Source organism: Bufo bufo, chromosome 1, assembly GCF_905171765.1.
Source record: "Bufo bufo chromosome 1, aBufBuf1.1, whole genome shotgun sequence".
Classification (NCBI taxonomy): domain Eukaryota; kingdom Metazoa; phylum Chordata; class Amphibia; order Anura; family Bufonidae; genus Bufo; species Bufo bufo.
Genome location: NC_053389.1, coordinates 781,629,103 through 781,649,796, shown reverse-complemented (window position 1 = coordinate 781,649,796; position 20,694 = coordinate 781,629,103). Strand labels below are relative to the sequence as shown.

At 46.2% G+C, this 20,694-nt stretch overlaps 1 long non-coding RNA gene across 1 annotated transcript; it reads left to right on the top strand.

The window, feature by feature from the left end:
- The first annotated feature begins 14,356 nt into the window (after positions 1–14,356).
- Positions 14,357–15,297, top strand: LOC120987239. The gene is made up of 3 exons (XR_005775965.1): positions 14,357–14,387; positions 14,698–14,839; positions 15,204–15,297. It is a non-coding gene; the product is annotated as an uncharacterized LOC120987239 (long non-coding RNA).
- Positions 15,298–20,694: the final 5,397 nt, after the last annotated feature.

Sequence of the window (20,694 nt, the reverse complement as noted above, 5' to 3'; positions counted from 1 at the left end):
GGGCGAACCGTCAAGCACCATCCTGTACTGCCACCTGCCAGGAAAAAAAATAAAAAATGAAAATTTTAACCCTTCCCCAAAAACAAAAAAACTTTAAAAAAAAAACTTCCCTTCCCCATTTCTGCCTTCACTTTCTCTCCCTACTCCCCCTCCATGAAAAATTAAAAATAAAAAAATGTTTCCCAAAAAATAAAAAATTCTCTTCCCTTCCCCTTTTCTTCCCTCCCCTTTTTACCTTAAAAATAAAAAAAATAAAAATATACAAAAAGTCTTGACTGCAGCATTTCATTTCCCATTCCTTACCTGCCTATATGTCACATAAGAACTACAAAGATTATGGCCTCTTTCCCACGGGCGTGTGCGCCCTGTGGTCGTGCAATGCGGGCCGCAATGCAGGAGCACAGTCCGTGGGGCAGCCGCAGCGGATCGCGGACCCATTCACTGTTCTATCTTTTTGCGGGACGGAAGTACGGGATGAAACCCCACGGAAGCACTCCGTAGTTCTTTCATAGGGTTCTGTTCCGTGCTTCCATTCCGCACCATTCCGCATCTCCGGATTTGCGGACCCATTGAAGTGAATGGGTCCGCATCCGTGATGAGGAATGTCCACGGAAGGGCACCCGTGTATTGCGGATCCACAAATGCGGTCTGCAATACGGCAACGGGGCGCACACGCCTGTGGGAAAGAGGCCTATATCAGAGATAGATCAGGAGGATGGAGTCTCTTCTTGTTATTCTTAACACCAGCGCCAGTTTCAAGATCTATAGTCATATAACTTATGGTTTGACTGAGCGGAAACATGTCTTTATTAGAAAACCTTCCTAAATCTAGATGACTAACTTCAAGCACCTGGGCTCCAATGTAAAATACCTAACAGGGCCATGAACTATCATGTGTGGTGTACAGCACTGGTCTACTCATATGGGACATGTGGACCTTTTGGACCCTCTCACATTAAAGGGCCTAGGGTGTGACCTTTGCTGGGGGAAAAAGATGTGGGATGTCGCATAGTCGAGCTCGTCTTCTTTCTTCTTCTTCTTGCAGGACCTGGCTGGAAAAGGACCTTCGGTGACGTCATCGCGCTCACCATGTGGTGAGCACAGTGACGTCAGCGCCGGTCCTGCTGAATGAAGATAGAAGAACCTTCTATCTTCATTCAGCAGGACCTGCGCTGACATCACCGCTCTCACTACGTGGTGAGCGAGATGACGTCACTGAAGGTCCTTTTCCAGCCAGGTTCTGCAAGAAGAAGAAGAAGAAAGAAGACGAGCTCGACTATGCGATCAAGTGGATGAGGTAAGTTGCATTTTTTTTTATTTTTAACCCCACAATGGACCTTTTACTTAGCATTCAGAATTAAAGAATGCTATTATTTTCCATTATAACCATGTTATAATGGAAAATAATAAAGTAATTGGGGTCCCTGGTAACTCATCCCTTGTCTACTTAGCAACCATGTGTGAATGTGGATGCTTGCGATTTTCACACATCCCCGTTCATTTCTATGGGGCCTGCTTTGCGTGAAAAACGCAGAATATAGAACATGCTGCGATTTTCACGCAACGCAGAAGTGATGCGTGAAAATCACTGCTCATCTGAACAGCCCCATTGAAGTGAATTCGTTCGGATTCAGTGCGGGTGCAATGTGTTCACCTCACGCATTGCACCCGCGCTGAATTCTTGCCCGTGTGAAAGGGGCCTTACTGTTTCCGATCTGCAAAAAACGTATTGCATAAGGAAACCATACGGATATGTTTTGTGGAATAACGGAACAGAAGAGGACTTAAATCAGAGAAAAAAAATAGATACGGAACAACGGATCCAGGAAAAACGGACCGCAAAGCAACGGTCGTGTGCATGAGCCCTAAGTCAAGTAGTGTAGTTCCTTTTCGTTTGGCGGCCCACATGGCGTCCCATGTGTTGGTTTGCTCACTCGTTCTTTGACATAGTGCACTGTCTATTTCAGTGCACTGGTTGGGCGTCCAAGAAAATCAATATAACAATATAACAAAATCATAGCAAAGACAAGTGCACTCTGTGGTCTTACTAAACCCTCAAACTGATTTTAAAATTGAGAGATTAGCCAACATATCCTACGGTGTAGGACATGTCTGAGCCCGAGCACCGCGCCAAGGTTTCTCAAGTAGCTCGGGGACCTAACACTCACCTACCTGGGCCTATGTGGGCAATACCAGGAGCCAGTGGGCAAATTACAGGAGCATGAGGCTGACTCACAAACAACTCACCAGTTACCTCCAGCATGTGACCATGCTAGCAATGGGAGGAGGGAGGAGTCTGGGAGTCCCACTCAAGACTGGCTGATAAGGCCCAGGCCTCACAGGTGAGAGACGTGTGCCTGGTCCGGACCTGAATGTGGGTGATCTGGTGTGGTTGTCCACAAAGAATATCAAACTGAAGGTTCCCTCCTGGAAGTTGGGTCTTAAGTTTATTGGCCCTTACAAGATCTTGTCCGTCATCAATCCCGTTGCCTTCCGACTTCCTCAGACTTGGAAGATCCATAATGTTTTTCACAAGTCCCTATTAAAACCTTATGTCCAACCCACTGTACCCTCCTCTTTGCCTCCTCCCCCGATTATTGTTGATGGTAATCTTGAATTTCAGGTCTCTAGGATTGTGGATTCTCGCATTATCCGCGGTTCTCTCCAGTACCTCGTTCATTGGGAGGGTTATGGTTCTGAGGAGAGGATGTGGGTCCCAGTGGCAGACATTAAGGCCACTCGTCTCATTAGGGCTTTCCATAGGTCTCATCCTGAGAAGGTGTGCTCTGAGTGTCCGGAGTCCACCCGTAAAGGGAGGGTTACTGTCACCGCCACTTCTGTGAGAAGGTCTGGCAGACGTTCTTCTCTACCTCTTGTATGATGTTCTTTGTTTTGGTTTCACTTTCTCATCTCCTTTCCTTCTGCCAGGTGTCACTTATTTAGACATAATCATCTTCCTTTATATTCCCTCCCATACTGCCTCACTTTGCGGTTTATACTACTTCCTGGATTAGGTGTTCACTGCTGGAGGCTTCGTCTGTTGTTTGCTCAGATAAGTCCTTTACTTTATTGTGTTTGCTTGCTGGCTTGATTCTAGGTGACCCTGACTCCCTCACTATTATAGGGTTTTCAGGTGTCACAAAGGCTTAGGTACGTGGGCATGCAATCGTCTACCATCGAGACCCTTGTATGTGCATAGCAGTCAGGGATAGCTGTTAGGGTTTTATAGGGCTCACCTAATAGCTCCTTAGTGTGGGATCAAGCCAGTCGCTCGTTTATTTATAAGTTCCAGCTATCTGCAAATCTCATCCATGACATTCAGCTGTCATTCCCTTAAATAGGAGTTGAGCTTCAGTGCAAATGCATGGCCGTTATACCATACACAGAGCTGTGCTGTGCTCCGTACACAGTATAATTTCTGGAGCAGTGGCTGCATGAATCAGCTAATCAGATTCAGACCCCCACCGATCTGATATTGATGACCCATCATGAATATAGCTCATCAATATCTGCAAATGCAGTGGCCTTATATGTGTAATATATAACATGTAACATGTTATGTGATGTACTAGTAATGTGATGCACGAGTATACAGTGCAGATATTGGAACATCACATTGCAGTACATATACATAATATACACAGTGGCGTAGCTATAGGGGTTGCAATTGCGACCGGGCCCCTAAGTCATAGCATCGCTATAGCAGTGCCACTGGGCCCGGTCCGCCTGCTGAGGATGCGGCCTTACCCCCTCCCCGATCCCCCCCCATCATTGGTTGCAGCGGCAGTTCCGATCGGAGTCCCAGCAGTGTAATGGCAGCCAGGACGCTACTGAAATCCTGGCTGCCATGGCCAGTTACTCTGCAGCATACTTACATGCGCTGTCGCCGCCGGGCGCTCCTCATTCTTGTAACTCATCACAGGTCTGTGCGGCGCATTGCTATAAGCATAAGCAATGCGCCGCACAGACCTGTAAGTTACAAGAAGAAGGAGCGCCCGGCGGCCACCGCGCATGTAAGTATTCTGCTGACCAACTGACCATGGCAGCCAGGACTTCAGTAGCATCCTGGTTGCCATGGTAACCGATCGGAGCCCCAGCATTACACTGCTGGGACTCCGATTGGAACTGCCGCTGCCACCAATGTTGGGGGGGGGGGGGGTTGGGGAGGGCGCACTGCCCACAATGATTATAATACTGGGGGGGTAGGGCTTGCACTGCCCACCAATGATTATAATACTGGGGGGGCGCACTGCCCACCAATTATTTTATTACTGGGGGGAGAGCTTGCACTGCCCACCAATGATTATAATACTGGGGGGGGCCGCACTGCCCACCAATGATTTTATTATCGGGGGGAGGGCGCACTGCCCACTAATGATTTTAATGCTGGGGGGGAGGGCTTGCACTGCCCACCAGTGATTATAATACTGGAGGGGGTGCACTGCCCACCATTGATTTTAATACCGGCGAGGGCGCACTGCCCACCAATGATTTTAATACAGGGGAGGGGGGGACGGCGCACTGCCCACCAATGATTTTAACACCGGGGAGGGTGCACTGCCCACCAATGATTTTAATACCGGGGAGGGTTTACTGGGGGCTGATTGAGAGGCACTGGAGGCTGATGGAGAGGCATTGACTGGGGGCTGCTGGTGAGAGGCACTGGGGGCTGATTGAGAGGCACTGGGGACTGATTGAGAGGCACTGGGGACTGATTGAGAGGCACTGGGGGCTGGTGAGAGGCACTGGGGGCTGGTGAGAGGCACTGGGGGCTAATGGAGAGGCACTGGGGGCTGACGAGAGGCACTGGGGGATGGTGACAGGCACTGGGGGCTGGTGAGAGGCACTGGGGGCTGATGGAGAGGCTACTGGGGGCTGCTATGAGGCTACTGGGGGCTGCTATAAGGCTACTGGGGGCTGCTATAAGGCATGAGGCTCTTATCTGAGGTCTGATTGGGGGTCATTCATATTGGGGTCTGAGCTGAGGTGTTATCTGAGGTCTTATTGGAGTCTTATTAGCATTGGGGATCTTATTGGGGCTGTTAGCTGAGGTCTGATTAACATTGGGGGTCTGATTGGGGGTCTGACCTGAGGTATAATGAAAAATATTTTTTTTCCGGAGCAGCTTGGAGAAAAAAGGCCTCACAGTCTCCCACACTCCTTCTGCCCGGCCAAGCCAGCCAGCACCCCTCAGGCCAAGCCATCCAGCACCCTTCAGGCCAAGCCAGCCAGCACCCCTCAGGCCAAGTGTCACGACTGTGACTGATCCAGACAGGTCTGGGAGGAGAAGGTCGCAGCGACTTGCTACTCGCGATAGCTTGTGAGTTTGCTCCGTGGTTCAGGGTATGTCATCTGGGTTTTGCCTTGTGAACCTTTTTGTCCTGACTGGGAGTTTGTAGGCATCCTTCTCAGGTGAGTCCTGTCTGCCACTCCCAGCTACTATATTAGTTTCAGTTTCACTTGCAGTCATTGCCAGATATAGTCCTTACTTCCAGTGCTACTCTGACCTTGGAAGGAGATCGTTTGATGGTGTTGCTGTGGAGCTCTTGTCCGGCGTGGACTGTCGTGTTTGGGATCGCCTTCTCTGCTCGTGACTGGATAATTCTATCTCTGCTGTTGTTTGTTTGTTGCTGTCTTCCCCTGTTGTTTTCCTAGACGTGAGTGATGGTGACTAGCGCTCCCATCGGCCTTTCCCCAGTCCAGTCTTGTTAGGGCAACTGAGGGTTTAGGCATCCTGCTCGCCGCAATAGTGCTGCAGCAGCAATCCTTGGGTTCCACCGTTGCTACGGGAAACCAAGGTATTTCTGAGCAAAAAGTGGCTTTACCTGATAGGTTCTCAGGAGGGAGAGACCAATTTGTAACCTTCAGAGAAGCTTGCAAATTGTTCTTCAGGTTACGCCCTAGATCCTCCGGCGGTGAGGAACAACGGGTGGGCATTGTAATTTCTCTCCTGCAAGGAGATCCGCAGGCTTGGGCTTTCTCCCTACCATCAGACTCTCCGGCCTTACGATCAGTGGAGGAGTTTTTTGAAGCCCTGGGTCTCGTATATGATGACCCGGACAGGGTCTCACTGGCTGAGTCTAAGCTACGTAGACTTCGGCAAGAGAACCGGTCTGCTGAACTATATTGTTCTGAATTCCGTAGGTGGGCTACTGATACGTTATGGAACGACTCGGCCCTTAGGAGTCAGTTCTGCCAGGGGTTGTCTGAAAAATTAAAAGACGCGCTGGCGGTATACGAGGTCCCTGGGTCTCTTGAGGCTGCTATGTCTCTGTCCATAAGAATCGACAGACGGCTCAGGGAGAGACTATTAAATTTTACGGAGGCCTCTATAGGGCAGGGATCGGTCTGTTATGGTCCAGTCGAACCAATGCAAATAGGGGGCGCCACTAGATGGGTGAATCCTCCTAAGTTCCGCCGTAGGTCAGAGGTTTGTTTTCGTTGTGGGGGGAGGGGTCATTTTGTAAAGGTTTGTCCCTCAGAACCCAAGAGACCACAAACAAAGGAGCCGCCGGAAAACTAGAGTCCCCAGATTGTGCGGAGGAGAACAGTCTGGGCGTATTCGTTTCCTCCATACGCATGTCTCAGTTTTTGTTGTCCGCTACCGTTGAGGCGGGCAATAAAACTGAGATCTGTTCCGTCTTTTTGGACAGTGGGGCGGGGGTCAACTTGGTGGATTCACGGTTTGCTCAGGCTCTGGGTTTTACTCCGGAACCGGTATGCAGAACTATTCCTGTTTTTGCCATCGACTCCTCCCCTCTTACTCAGAGAGAGTTAACTCAGATCATCCATAATATCCATCTGCAGGTAGGGGACCTCCATAAAGAGCATATCTCTTGTTATGTCCTGGACGGTCTTCCGGCTCCTATGGTATTGGGGCTTCCCTGGCTGGTGACTCACAATCCAGTGGTGGATTGGCAGGCCGGGGAGATTGTGGAGTGGAGTGAACATTGTAAGGACAACTGCTTGAGTAGTAGGTGCTCTACACTCTCTGTAACATCTTTACCTGCCTTTCTGTCAGATTTTATGGATGTGTTCTCTGAGAAGGGTTGTCAGGGGTTACCACCTCATCGTCCATATGATTGCCCGATTAATCTATTACCTGGGGCAAAACTACCTAAAACCCGGATATACAATCTTTCCGGCCCGGAGAGGAAGGCAATGAAAGATTATATTTCGGAGAGTTTGGCTAAGGGACACATCAGACCCTCTTCTTCACCTGTGGCTGCAGGGTTCTTTTTCGTTAAAAAGAAAGATGGGGGCCTACATCCTTGCCTGGATTTCCGGGAATTAAACCGGATAACTATCCGAGATCCCTATCCTCTTCCTCTCATTCCCGACCTCTTTAATCAGGTTGCTGGTGCTAAATGGTTCTCCAAAATGGATCTCAGAGGAGCCTATAACCTGGTTCGCATCAAAGAGGGGGATGAGTGGAAGACGGCTTTTAATACTCCGGAAGGGCATTATGAAAATCTGGTCATGCCATTTGGTCTTACTAATGCGCCTGCGGTATTCCAACATTTTGGATCCATGTGAGACAAGTGCTGCAGATATTAAGGGCCAACAAATTGTTTGCTAAGTTAGAAAAATGTGTGTTCGCCGTAAAAGAACTGCCATTTCTGGGGTATGTGTTGTCAGATTCAGGTTTCCGCATGGATCCCGAGAAAGTCCGGGCGATTATAGACTGGGATCTGCCTGAGAACCTGAAGGCATTGCAACGCTTCCTGGGGTTTGCTAATTTTTATAGAAAGTTTATAAAGAACTATTCCTTGGTGGTCAAACCACTGACGGACATGACCCGAAAGGGATCCGATTTTTCCAAATGGTCACATGCAGCCAAAACTGCCTTTGCATCACGGAAGGAGAGATTCACCTTGGCCCCTATTCTCGTACAGCCAGATGTCTCGCTTCCTTTTATTGTAGAGGTTGACGCATCAGAGGTGGGGGTGGGAGCGGTACTATCTCAGGGCCCGTCCCCTGGTGAATGGCGTCCGTGTGCTTTCTTTTCGAAGAAATTGTCTACTGCAGAAAGGAACTATGATATTGGCAACAGGGAACTTTTGGCTATTAAGTTGGCTTTTGAGGAGTGGCGTCATTTTTTGGAGGGGGCGGTTCATCCCGTCACGGTGATTACTGATCACAAAGACTTATTATATCTGGAGTCTGCTAAACGTCTCACCCCAAGATAGGCTCGGTGGTCGTTATTTTTTACTAGGTTTAATTTTGTAATAACCTATCGCCCGGGGGCAAAAAATACTAAGGCGGATGCATTGTCTCAAAGTTTTCCTGGAGGGGGTGATGTTGAGGTACCAGAGCCCATTTTGCAAAAGGGGGTGGTGGTCTCTGCATTACACTCAGGTTTGGAGGGGAGGGTGTTGGAAGCTCAGGGGGACGCCCCGGCCTCCTGCCCCTCGGGTAAACTGTTTGTGCCAGAAAATTTACGACTGGAGATACTAAAAGAACACCATAACTCCACACTGGCAGGACACCCAGGTAGTAGGGCAACCTCTGAGTTAGTGTCTCGTCGGTTCTGGTGGCCTAAATGGCGCCAGGAGGTGTTGAATTTTGTGTCTGCATGTGCTACCTGTGCTCGTTCCAAGGTAGATCATACTCGTCCGGCAGGGCGTCTTTTACCTCTGGCCATCCCCAACAGGCCTTGGACGCACCGGTCAATGGATTTCATTACGGATCTACTAGTATCAGCGGGGAAGACTGTTATTCTTGTAGTTGTTGACAGATTCAGTAAAATGGTGCACTTTATTGCTCTTGCCGCATTGCCTAATGCTAACACACTGGCTCAGGTTTTTATTGACCACATCGGGAAGCTTCACGGGGTCCTTTCCGATATTGTTTCGGATCGTGGTACCCAATTTGTTTCTAAATTTTGGAAAGCTTTTTGTTCTTGTTTAGGGGTTCATCTGTCGTTTTCTTCATCTTTCCATCCACAGTCCAACGGTCAGACTGAACGTACCAATCTAAACCTATAGACATATTTGAGATGCTTTGTTTCCGAAAATCAGGAGGAATGGTCATCTTATTTACCGTTAGCCGAGTTTGCAATTAATAATCGTCGTCAAGAATCCACCGATAAGTCACCATTTTTTGGTGCGCATGGTTTCCATCCTCAGTTTTGTACGTTTAGTGAGGGGGAGGAAGCGTCTGGGATTCCCGAGGAGGAACGATTTGCGTCTTCACTTTCTTCAGTGTGGCAGAGTGTGCAAGAAAGTTTGAAGAGAATTGGTGGTAGATACAAACGTGCGGCTGATAGGAAGCGCTCTGAAGGTCCGGACCTTGGGGTGAATGAGTTGGTGTGGTTGTCTACCAGAAATATCAAGTTGAAGGTTCCCTCGTGGAAATTAGGTCCGAGATTTATTGGTTCTTATAGGGTAATTAAGATCATTAACCCGGTGGCTTTTCGTCTGGAGCTACCTCAGACTCTAAGGATCCATAATGTCTTCCACAGATCTCTGCTTAAGAGATATGTAGAACCTCCTGAACCATTGCCACTACCGCCTCCACCGGTGATTGTTGATGGCAGTCTTGAGTTTCAGGTAGAAAAGATTGTTGATTCACGATATGTTCGCCGCTCTCTTCAGTACCTGGTGCACTGGAAAGGTTATGGTTCCGAAGAGAGAATGTGGGTTCCAGCATCAGAGATAAAAGCGGACAGACTCATTCGGGCTTTTCATAGCTTCCATCCGGAGAGGCCTGGTCTTGAGGGTCCAGGGGCCCCTCGTAGAAAGGGGGGTACTGTCACGACTGTGACTGATCCAGACAGGTCTGGGAGGAGAAGGTCGCAGCGACATGCTACTCGCAATAGCTTGTGAGTTTGCTCCGTGGTTCAGGGTATGTCATCTGGGTTTTGCCTTGTGAACCTTTTTGTCCTGACTGGGAGTTTGTAGGCATCCTTCTCAGGTGAGTCCTGTCTGCCACTCCCAGCTACTATATTAGTTTCAGTTTCACTTGCAGTCATTGCCAGATATAGTCCTTACTTCCAGTGCTACTCTGACCTTGGAAGGAGATCGTTTGATGGTGTTGCTGTGGAGCTCTTGTCCGGCGTGGACTGTCGTGTTTGGGATCGCCTTCTCTGCTTGTGACTGGATAACTCTATCTCTGCTGTTGTTTGTTTGTTGCTGTCTTCCCCTGTTGTTTTCCTAGACGTGAGTGATGGTAACTAGTGCTCCCATCGGCCTTTCCCCAGTCCAGTCTTGTTAGGGCGACTGAGGGTTTAGGCATCCTGCTCGCCGCACGGGTTCACACCCCGTCTAGGGTATCAGGGCAGACAGGTGCCAGCTTAGGGTTAGTCAGGGGTGGCCATTCTATTTCCCATCCGTAGATAAGGGTCCCCCTTCCCCTCCGTCTGGTGCGACACGACTGCTGCTGGGCTAGCGGTCGTGACACCAAGACTGCAAAGCACCCCTGAGGCCAAGCCTGCCAGCACCCCTGAGGCCAAGCCTGCCAGCACCCCTGAGGCCAAGCCTGCCAGCACCCCTGAGGCCAAGCCTGCCAGCACCCGTGAGGCCAAGCCTGCCAGCACCCGTGAGGCCAAGCCTGTCAGCACCCCTGAGTCTTCAGAACTGTAAGTAAATTATATATAAGGGGAGCTTATAATATGAAAGACGAATTATGTCTGAACAGACATACAGTATAGTGCAAATTTCAGTTTTTGTTTATGTTTTATGTTGCACTGAATTTTCTGAGTGGGGAGGGGTGGCAGTGGATCTTGAGGGAGTTCCCACACTTTTTTCTCAGGACTTGACCCCTGGAGTGGTCCCGCAGTCTGGGTGGCACTTCTGACTAGTCCTACTTAAATACACAGACATTTAGAGTCATACATTTCCTACACTGGCACAAATGCGTTGCCAGTGACCAACTGTCTGTGCTCAGTCCTACACGTAACCGTCGTAAGTGCATGAGGACCTGCGGATGTGGCGGCGAGGTCTGAGAGGTATGTGGGGGTGGGAGATCCGGGAGGGGGCACATAATTTTTTTTTTGCTATGGGGCCCAGTCATTTCTAGCTATGCCCCTGAATATACAGCATATTACTTGGGCAGCATGTACCACCATCAGTCCAGGGCAGCTGAGGGCCTGGGTGGACAAGTGAGGCAGGCTGAAGCTGAGGGCAGCAGCTAGAAGGCCCCTGGCATTGACTGACAGATGATGGCCCCACTCAGCAGCCTGGCAGCAGGACATAGGAGTGAGGCAGAGCATCAGCCTAGCTCCGCACTGGCAGTTGCTGTGAAGTCAGCCGAGGCGCCCATATGCTAGGTGATGTCGCTGTGACACAGACAGCTACGTTCTGATGTTTGCCAGCCTCAAGATTAAGAGAAGACCACGTGAGTCAGTCCTTAACCACCAGCTTTCATTATAGGTCTTCCATACCTACCTATAATGGAAGCGGCCACCCCTATGATGTCATTAAATACCACGATACTTAAGAAACGATGATATCGTCATATTGCCGTTTTTTAATACTGCATTATATTGTGGATACCGGTATATTGCCCAACACTAGCAGAACATAACTTGCATATTTCATATAATGATGACACAATTACATTTTCCACCAATCCAATAACTTTTGTGTTTCAGAGCCTCATTTTCAAATTCCGATAACATCATACAGTGGAATATACAGGTGGTACATGTTCTGTTACCCATGCCTGATATGTATATTCTGTAAAGAATGTCATGATATGTATTAGTTGTGGCTTAAAAAAAAGTTTTTTTAAGTGAACATACTTATTTACTCCATCAAACATCTCACGTTCCAGAGAATTATTTGCATATGATGTCATAATCCCATTTTCCACCAATCCAATTGCTTGTTTCAGAGCCTCATTTGCATATTCTGATGATGTCATAAAGACATTGTCTCTTAACCGGCGCCTGATGCTGTAACCTGTGCAGTGCTGTTGTCTTCTCAGTGGGACATAGTTCTGCTCTCTTGCGTCCTTAGTGATTATTTGCTACAGGAAGCGATTTTACTAAAGATGTCTGGTTCTATCCAGACCATGTGGCTTCTACTGCTCGTAACATCTGTCTTCATCGGACAGTCTCTCTGTTGCATACCATGCGACTCCAGAGGGAAAATGGCTATGGAAGAATTCAACACCTTTATCAAAAGCCAAGTCGATGACATTGACTCAATAGAAGCCTATGTCAACATCAAGCGGTTTGCCAAAGTCACCGAGAAAAAAGTCCTGAACTACCTTGAGGATGAAGTCGGCATACTGGGTACTTATATTATTACTATTATCTCCATTTCATATAATCTATAGATAGATAGATAATTATTGTACCATTATTTTCCTTCCAGATAAATATGCTATATCCGAAATTGCGTCTGAATATAAAAAATCTGTGGACGTCATCCAGGATATAGATTTTAAGGGTAAGTACAATATTTTATACGTAGGTTGAAATTCTACTTCTCTTATTAATAGGAATTAGTGTGTTGGGGGCTCAGACTGATAGATGAGGGGATCGGACTCTCATTCTTCTCCTCTTTATATATCTTAGAGATCCAGCTTCTTCACATCATTGGACTCCATTTCCAGCGACTCAAAGAAAAGCTCAAGGTTATCGTCCAGGACTCAAACCAACGTAAGTGGAATCTTCTTCTGTCTACCATTGTACTTATCTTCTACGTGTCTGGTGGGTTGTCAGAGAGGTTGTTTTCAACTTGTTTTCCTTTCCCTACAGCCTAGTGACAGGAGGGAGCGATTGGAATAAAATGTTCTATTCTGGGAATTGCTATGCGTGCAGTTTTCTTTTGTATTATTGCAGGGTTATAGATAGAGCCCTCATATACAGGGGATTTCTGTTCTCTATTGTTCTCTATTAGTAATTCTGCTTTTCTTCATTTCTCACTTTTAGGGAGGTGTCCAAATAAAAAAGGTGAGTTCTTCTAGATATAACACCTGCTATAATATGACATATAAATGTATTACACACACAGGCCTCTTGTAGTAATAGTAATGTAGACCCAAACTAGAGATCCCACAGCCACCAATCAGATCACTGCTGTTATCTCCTACCCTGTACTGGACATATGAAAGCCAGCACCTGATTGGCTGCCAGGAATGTTTGCACTAGGAGCTGCTGCGTTCTATAGAGGCCCGGACCGTTCTGGGGCGGCTCAGAGATTTCTGTCAATGGAAATCTAGAAAACAAAGTGACGAACACAGAGGCACTGACATCATGTAATAATAAGGAGACCCAGAGATTAGAGGTTTCTGAGTCTGACAATGAGAACGGTCAGTAATGTCTTCTTTCTTCTCCATTCCTCAGGTGCAGACAGCTGTGGTAAGTACATTTTATACCAGATTCAGCTTCTTGTCATTATTATTATTATCTATAAGATTGGACGGTTATAACACAAGTGCATTTCCCCAGGATTAATGGTGCAAACCTACATCAACTGTCAGACCTGCGCCGAGGAGAAGGTTGTCTGCGCCGGGGGCCCTCCAAAAAATCAAGGTACAGTATAAGATTTTTATCATAGGCCAGAGTAACTAGAATTACACTATATAATGCATGCCAATGGACCTTTCCCACTAGTGTGTGTAAACTGTGGGTACTGTGCCTATTATACAGAGGTGAGCAGCACTACATAGGCACTTTACACAGCACTCGCTGACTATTATATGATGTCTCCTCTTTTCACAGACTACTTGGAGAGATGCAACTGCCTGTGCACCTCCAACAGATGTTTCGGTAAAGTAGAAGTTTCTATTCTTATATCTACATTCATATAGTACATTAGTAAATATATAGGACCCCAAATCCTCACCGTAAACTAGATATACCAGTCACTGGTATACACCAGACTTCCCAAAGCAGGAGGATATTTACATGAATATGATTCAGTCCATAAGCAGGCTAGAAGGGTGATTTGTGGCAGCCTGTACAGTATCCTGTCCATGTGCAGGTGACAGAGGGGTGATAGATACCAGCACATGATTATCATATTTATTCTAATATTATAAGTGTCTTTAATGCTCGGCTCACATTTCATTTCTTTCTTCTTTTCTCAGATCTGAAAACTGGACGGTCCTGCTCTCCATGTAAAGATCACAAGTCTCACCTGGCAGAGACTGTAAACTGTGGAGGTGAGGAGATAGCAGAATATAACCAGTTACAATCAGTCTCCTCTATGATGGCCATATTTCCTATTAGGTCTTATAGAAGGAGACGTGTTATTGAGACAACCCCTAAATGTAGGACAGAATATCTACACAATTACTTCTATAATATCTTCTTTCATTTTCCTGTTTTTCTAGAGATAAATATAAAAATCCCAGAATATGAAGAACTAATTCTGGACTGTACTTTTGAATGGTACGCAAGGCTGGAGGACACCTATAACAACGTGTTCACCCTGGTAAGTACAATGCAGGGTAAAATTGGGAGATTGTTCAGTTTGAGTTATACGACCATAATGTTAAGGCAGCGCTTCCCAAACGTATTCCTTTCATTACTCAAAAACCACTTAGCAGAAAGTCCTTTCACCCAATATCATCACCAGGCTGCTCAATATGGTCTAAAATCAGACTTTCTGTCATGTCAGCAAATTATCATCAGCAATTTTCAAAATTTTTGTCTTAATGATATGACTATGTAAATTACAAATATTATATTATAAATAGTTGTGATATCTGAGGCTCTGATAATTCTCCATATTTTTTCTATAGCCTCGTGAACACAATCCCAAAATCACCCGGGAGCCCTATCTAGTGATCAAGGGCGTACAGATGGGGGACTCCGGACGGTACACGTGTACCACCATCCTGGACTCTGAGGTGCCAGTGAGTAAGATCACCTATAACGTGGCAGGTAAGGACATATTATTACTGGCACTATGCTGAGTGGTAATTCTTAGATACGCGGGATTCATATCTACTTGTGGGTGATAATTAGTGAGAAAGGATCTAGTTCTGAAAATCTGAATTCTCACCTATAATGTGGGGCTATTTTACATTAGTATTTGTAAGGAAAAAACCTATAATGGAAAGATTTTAGCCATTTCTGTATTTTGGAGCCACTTTTGGTTTTGACAGTGCTTCTGAGCCTCCATGATGCAGACGATTCTGATATTCTGACATATATTTCATGTTCTTTCATGTATAAGATACACTACAATGTCATTATCGTTCTCTTCATGGAATTAACTATTAATGTAATTGTTTTCTTCATTTAGTTATCAGCGAATCGGAACAGGCGACAAAAAAATACCATCCTCGCCCTACACTTCCTGATGTGCTTGACATCACAGCGCCTGAGCCGCCACTTCTGGAGGAGCTACAGAACAACAATGCTTCCCTCATAGCAATATCTGTGGCCGGCTCCGTCACCATCATGCTGATCGCTGGCATATGGTAGGTAGCATCTATAAGATACTCTGTGGAACAGGCGTAGTATTTTAGATAAATATTACACATTACACATTGTAAACTTAGTCCAGGCAGTCACTGGATGCTCCAGATTTATCACAATACTGAACGCTTCATGATAAATTTGGCGCATATTACAAGGCCAGACATGTTATAATGTCAGTGGACTGATAAGCAGCTAATGTAAGAAAAAACATTGGAGGATCTGTGCACACATTTCACTCAGAGCTGACATGTAAGTAGCAAATATCAAATAACTGATAGATTTTCTTTTTTCAGCATCTGCATGTTCTGGAGGAAAATGAAATCTAGAGAGCCTCTGGAAAAAGAGCCAGTGTGAAGGCGAACCGTCAAGCACCATCCTGTACTGCCACCTGCCAGGAAAAAAAATAAAAAATGAAAATTTTAACCCTTCCCCAAAAACAAAAAAACTTTTTAAAAAAAACTTCCCTTCCCCATTTCTGCCTTCACTTTCTCTCCCTACTCCCCCTCCATGAAAAAAAAAAAAAAAAAAATGTTTCCCAAAAAATAAAAAATTCTCTTCCCTTCCCCTTTTCTTCCCTCCCCTTTTTCCCTTAAAAATAAAAAAAATAAAAATATACAAAAAGTCTTGACTGCAGCATTTCATTTCCCATTCCTTACCTGCCTATATGTCACATAAGAACTACAAAGACTATGGCCTCTTTCCCACGGGCGTGTGCGCCCCGTGGTCGTGCAATGCGGGCCGCAATGCAGGAGCACAGTCCGTGGGGCAGCCGCAGCGGATCGCTGACCCATTTACTTGAATGGTTCCGCGATCCGGCCGTTCCGCAAAATGATAGGACATGTTCTATCTTTTTGTGGAACGGAAGTACGGGACGAAACCCCACGGAGGCACTCCATAGTGCTTTCATAGGGTTCTGTTCCGTGCTTCCATTCCGCACCATTCCGCATCTACGGATTTGCGGACCCATTGAAGTGAATGGGTTCGCATCCATGATGAGGAATGCCCACGGAAGGGCACCCGTGTATTGCGGATCCACAAATGCGGTCTGCAATACGGCAACGGGGCGCACACGCCCGTGGGAAAGAGGCCTATATCAGAGATAGATCAGGAGGATGGAGTCTCTTCTTGTTATTCTTAACACCAGCTTCAAGATCTATAGTCATATAACTTATGGTTTGACTGAGCGGAAACGTGTCTTTCCTTAATCTAGATGACTAACTTCAAGCACCTGGGCTCCAATGTAAAATACCTAACAGGGCCATGAACTATCATGTGTGGTGTACAGCACTGGTCTACTCATATGGGACATATGACAGATTAAAGGGCCTAGGGTGTGACCTTTGCTGGGGGAAAAAGATGTGGGATGTCGCATAGTCGAGCTCGTCTTCTTTCTTCTTCTTCTTTTTGCAGGACCTGGCTGGAAAAGGACCTTCGGTGACGTCATCGCGCTCACCACGTTGTGAGCACGGTGACGTCAGCACCGGTCCTGCTGAATGAAGATAGAAGAACCTTCTATCTTCATTCAGCAGGACCTGCGCTGACATCACCGCGCTCACCACGTGGTGAGCGCGATGACGTCACTGAAGGTCCTTTTCCAGCCAGGTTCTGCAAGAAGAAGAAGAAAGAAGACGAGCTCGACTATGCGATCAAGTGGATGAGGTGAGTTGCATATTTTTTTTTTTAACCCCACAATGGACCTTTTACTTAGCATTCAGAATTAAAGAATGCTATTATTTTCCATTATAACCATGTTATAATGGAAAATAATAAAGTAATTTGGGTCCCTGGTAACTCATCCCTTGTCTCCTTAGCAACCATGTGTGAATGTGGATGCTTGCGATTTTCACACATCTCCGTTCATTTCTATGGGGCCTGCTTTGCGTGAAAAACGCAGAATATAGAACATGCTGCGATTTTCACGCTACGCACAAGTGATGCGTGAAAATCACCGCTCATCTGAACAGCCCCATTGAAGTGAATTCGTCCGGATTCAGTGCGGGTGCAATGTGTTCACCTCACGCATTGCACCCGCACTGAATTCTTGCCCGTGTGAAAGGGGCCTTACTGTTTCCGATCTGCAAAAAACGTATTGCATAAGGAAACAATACGGATATGTATTATGGAATAACGGAACAGAAGAGGACTTAAATCAGAGAAAAAAAATAGATACGGAACAATGGATCCAGGAAAAACGGACCGCAAAATCGTGTGCATGAGCCCTAAGTCAAGTAGTGTAGTTCCTTTTCGTTTGGCGGCCCACGTGGCGTCCCATGTGTTGGTTTGCTCACTCGTTCTTTGACACAGTGCACTGTCTATTTCAGTGCACTGGTTGGGCGTCCAAGAAAATCAATATAACAATATAACAAAATAATAGCAAAGACAAGTGCACTCTGTGGTCTTACTAAACCCTCAAACTGATTTTAAAATTGAGAGATTAGCCAACATATCCTACGGTGTAGGACATGTCTGAGCCCGAGCACCGCACCAAGGTTTCTCAAGTAGCTCGGGGACCTAACACTCACCTACCTGGGCCTATGTGGGCAATACCAGGAGCCAGTGGGCAAATTACAGGAGCATGAGGCCGACTCACAAACAACTCACCAGTTACCTCCAGCATGTGACCATGCTAGCAATGGAAGGAGGGAGGAGTCACTCATGCTCCTGTAATTTGCCCACTGGCTCCTGGTATTGCCCACATAGGCCCAGGTAGGTGATTGTTAGGTCCCCGAGCTACTTGAGAAACCTTGGTGCGGTGCTCGGGCTCAGACATGTCCTAGACCGTAGGATATGTTGGCTAATCTCTCAATTTTAAAATCAGTTTGAGGGTTTAGTAAGACCGCAGAGTGCACCCGTCTTTGCTATTATTTTGTTATATTGTTATATTGAATATCACATCCACATAATTGCTATCTTGTGTAGGATGTCTATTGTGGTACTTGTGGTTCACTGCGGGCATCCTCCACTGTATGCATTTTTGCTGGGGATCGTCATTAGCAATGGGCCACAAGTGCAGGATCTGCTCCCCTATATTTATGCACAACTGCATGTGGGTTTGAGTACGTCCTGCTTGTTTAATACCACGCCATTCTTTTCAGTTTGTATATATAGAGATTCCTGGAGGTGTATAAACTCCAATTTAAATGTGCCTGCTTTCCATCTACAGGCTACATTTAGGTGCACCTGTGAGGCCTGGGCCTTATCAGCCAGTCTTGAGTGGGACTCGCAGACTCCTCCCTCCTCCCATTGCTAGCATGGTCACATGCTGGAGCTAACTGGTGAGTTGTTTGTGAGTCGGCCTCATGCTCCTGTAATTTGCCCACTGGCTCCTGGTATTGCCCACATAGGCCCAGTTAGGTGAGTGTTATGTCCCCGAGCTACTTGAGAAACCTTGGCACGGTGCTCGGGCTCAGACATGTCCTACACCGTAGGATATGTTGGCTAATCTCTCAATTTTAAAATCAGTTTGAGGGTTTAGTAAGACTGCAGAGTGCACCTGTCCTTGCTGGGTTTGCTTTAAATAACCATCGCCAGGAGTCCTCTGATAAGTCACCATTTTTTGGTGCATATGGGTTTCATCCGCAGTTTGGGACATTCTCTGGAGAGGGGTCTTCTGGTTTACCTGATGAGGAGAGATTTTCCTCGTCTTTGTCGTTTATTTGGCAAAAGATTCAGGGTAATCTGAAGAGGATGACTGAGAGATATAAGCGTGTGGTGGATAAGAGACGTGTGCCTGGTCCGGACCTGAATGTGGGTGATCTGGTGTGGTTGTCCACAAAGAATATCAAACTGAAGGTTCCCTCCTGGAAGTTGGGTCCTAAGTAGGGATAAGCGAACCCGAACTGTATAGTTCGCGTTCCTACCGAATTTTGGGGTGTCCGTGACACGGACCCGAACCCGAACATTTTCGTAAAAGTCCGGGTTCGGTGTTCGGCGCTTTCTTGGCGCTTTTTGAAAGGCTGCAAAGCAGCCAATCAACAAGCGTCATACTACTTGCCCCAAGAGGCCATCACAGCCTTGCCTACTATTGGCATGGCTGTGATTGGCCAGTGCAGCATGTGACCCAGCCTCTATATAAGCTTGGGTCACGTAGCGCTGCACGTCACTCTGCTGATACAAGCGTAGGGAGAGGTTGCTGCTGCGACGTTAGGGCGAGATTAGGCAGATTAACTCCTCCAAAAGACTTTATTCAGTGATCGATCTCCAGCTGTGGATCATTGAAGTGCTGATATTTAATTGCTCCCTTTTTTTAGGCTGCCCAGAGCGTTTTTATATCACTTTTTTCTGGGGTGATCGGCGGCCATTTTGTGGTTTGTGGTGCGCCAGTACAAGCTACCACCAAGTGCATTTAACCATCTATAGTGTGGTTATTTTTTGCTATATCCTACATCAGGTGCAGGCTGAGCCTGTGTCACCCAAGTGCATTTAACCATCAATAGTGTGGTTATTTTTTGGCCATATACTACATCAGGGGCAAGTTGAGCCTGTCACCCAGCACCTAAACCAGCTGTCTAATTCTGAGATTAAACGTATACCTGTCACCCAGCGCCTAAAAAATAGGCCTGACATTTATATTCCTCCAAATCTGTACTGTTTGAGCTGGTCAAGTTATTTTTAGTGACCGTAAAAGCACAGTTTTTGTTCTGGGTTGAAAAACAATTCCCAAATTTGCCATTCTCAAAATTAGTAGTTTCTGCTATATCAGGCCTACTTTAAATCTATCCCAAAAAGGGTATATTAGATTCAAGGTGCTGATAGGGTCATTCTGAAAAACGTAACACACACGCTACAGTGCAGATACAAGTCTAATTCTGTGATTAAACGTATACCTGTCACCCAGCGCCTAAAAAATAGGCCTGACATTTATATTCCTCCAAATCAGTACTGTTTTAGCTGGTCAAGTTATTTTTAGTGACCGTAAAAGCACAGTTTTTGTTCTGGGTTGAAAAACAATTCCCAAATTTTCCATTCTCAAAATTAGTAGTTTCTGCTATATCAGGCCTACTTTAAATCTATCCCAAAAAGGGTATATTAGATTCAAGGTGCTGATAGGGTCATTCTGAAAAACGTAACACACACGCTACAGTGCAGATACAAGTCTAATTCTGTGATTAAACGTATACCTGTCACCCAGCGCCTAAAAAATAGGCCTGACATTTATATTCCTCCAAATCAGTACTGTTTTAGCTGGTCAAGTTATTTTTAGTGACCGTAAAAGCACAGTTTTTGTTCTGGGTTGAAAAACAATTCCCAAATTTTCCATTCTCAAAATTAGTAGTTTCGTACTTTAAATCTATCCCAAAAAGGGTATATTA